This window comes from Triturus cristatus, chromosome 8, assembly GCF_964204655.1.
Source record: "Triturus cristatus chromosome 8, aTriCri1.1, whole genome shotgun sequence".
Lineage (NCBI taxonomy): Eukaryota > Metazoa > Chordata > Amphibia > Caudata > Salamandridae > Triturus > Triturus cristatus.
The window spans coordinates 96259085-96261594 of record NC_140591.1 but is presented as its reverse complement, the minus strand read 5'-3'; positions in this window follow the sequence as shown (position 1 = coordinate 96261594).

Genomic DNA, 2510 nt, shown 5'->3' with positions numbered 1-2510 from the left:
AACGGGTGGGGATCGACATTGTCGGACCAATGGAACCCCAGACAGCATCAGGGCACAAGTTTATACTGGTGGTGGTGGACCACGCCACCAGGTATCCTGAAGCTATTCCCCTTAGGACCACTACAGCACCTGTTGTGGCACGAGCCCTAGTTGGAGTGTTCTCCAGAGTGGGCTTCCCTAAGGAGGTTGTCTCAGACAGAGGTGCAAACTTCATGTCGGGATATCTGACTGCTATGTGGAAGGAGTGTGGTGTCAACTACAAATTCACCACACCCTATCACCCACAATGCAATGGGCTTGTTGAGAGATTCAACAGGACCCTAAAAGGGATGATTCATGGACTACCTGAAAAGCTTCGGCGGAGATGGGATGTCCTGATACCCTGCCTCTTGTTCGCCTACAGAGAGGTCCCGCAGAAGGGGGTTGGCTACAGCCCTTTTGAACTTCTGTTCGGACATCCTGTAAGGGGACCCCTTTGTTTGGTAAAGGAAGGATGGGAGAGACCTCTCAAAAAGCCGGCATCAAACATTGTGGACTATGTGCTCGGTCTCCGCTCGCGGATGGCTGAGTACATGGAAAAGGCATCTAAAAACCTTGAGGCGAGCCAAGAATTACAAAAAGCTTGGCACGACCAAAAGGCTGTCCTGACTGTGTATCAGCCTGGGCAGAAGGTGTGGGTGCTGGAGCCTGTGGCCCCAGCAGCACTCAAAGACAAATGGTCTGGGCCCCACACGATCATTGAGCAAAAGGGAGAGGTCACCTACTTGGTAGACCTGGGAACTCCCCGGAGCCCCCACCGGGTGCTCCATGTAAACAGGCTCAAGGCATATGTCGACAGGGAGGGCATGGGCTTGCTCATGGCCACAGATGAGGGACAGGAGGAGGAGAGTGACCCTCTCCCAGACCTGCTCTCTCAGAACCCTGACGATGGGTCAGTAGATGGTGTTGTCTTTTGTGGCAGCCTCTCTGGACATCAACAACAGGATTGTAAACAGGTTCTTCAATCCTTTCGACATATGTTCTCTCTGACACCCAGTCAGACCAATTGGTGTACCCATGAGGTCGACACTGGGGACAGTCTGCCCGTAAAGAGTAAAATCTATCGACAGCCTGATCATGTCAGAGACTGCATCAAGACAGAGGTGCAGAAAATGTTGGAGCTGGGAGTCATTGAGCCCTCGGACAGCCCCTGGGCTAGTCCAGTAGTTCTCGTGCCAAAACCTCACACCCAGGGCGGTAAGAAAGAGATGAGGTTTTGCGTGGACTACAGAGGCCTCAATGCAGTCACTAAGACTGACGCCCACCCGATACCAAGAGCAGATGAACTTATAAACCGGTTGGCTTCGGCCAACTACTAAAGTACATTTGACCTGACAGCTGGGTATTGGCAAATCAGGTTAGCTGAGGAGGCCAAGCCCAAAACAGCATTTTCTACCCCGGGTGGGCATTATCAGTTCGTAGTAATGCCCTTTGGTTTGAAAAATGCACCTGCCACCTTCCAAAGGCTGGTGAATCGAGTTCTCACTGGGTTGGACGGCTTCTGTGCGGCGTATCTGGACGATATCGCTGTCTTTAGCTCCACCTGGGAGGATCACCTGGTCCACCTGAGGAAAGTGTTGGAGGCCCTGCAAAAGGCAGGCCTCACTATCAAGGCCACTAAGTGCCAGATAGGGCAGACACAGGTTGTATACCTGGGCCACCTTGTAGGTGGAGGCCAGGTTCAGCCATTGGAGAGCAAAATACAGGCCATCCAGGACTGGGCTCCTCCAACCACCCAGACTCAGGTTTGAGCTTTCTTGGGCCTGACTGGTTATTACCGGAAGTTTGTCAGAAATTATGGATCCATTGTGACCCCGCTAAACGATCTGACAAGTAAAAAGATGCCAAAAAAAGTTCAGTGGACAGCAAGCTGTCAAAAGGCATTCGATGACCTAAAGCAGGCCTTGTGCACAGCGCCTATCCTAAAGAGTCCAGACTACTCCAAAACATTCATTGTCCAAACAGACGCTTCGGAGTTGGGTGTGGGAGCTGTTCTATCTCAGCTGAATTTTGATGGTCATGACCAGCCCATAGCTTTCATTAGCAGGAGGCTGACCCCCAGAGAGAAGAATTGGTCAGCCATTGAGAGGGAGGCCTTTGCGGTGGTTTGGGCCCTGAAGAAGTTGAGGCCATACTTGTTTGGCACTCACTTCAAGATTCAGACCGACCATAAGCCCCTCTTGTGGCTAAATCAGATGAAGGGTGAAAACCCCAAACTACGTAGGTGGTCCATTTCCCTACAGGGGATGGACTTCACAGTGGAGCATAGACCTGGCACTGATCATGGCAATGCAGATGGGCTCTCCAGGTATTTCCACTTAGAGCAAGAAGACTCACCTGGTCAAGGTTAGCTTATTGTCCCAAAGTTTGGGGGGGGGGTCATGTAGGAGAGTAGGGTCTGCAATCCTATGATCACCCAGATTTTTTGCTTTTGCTTCATTGGTTTACGACTTTCCCCGGCTGCGGGCCTG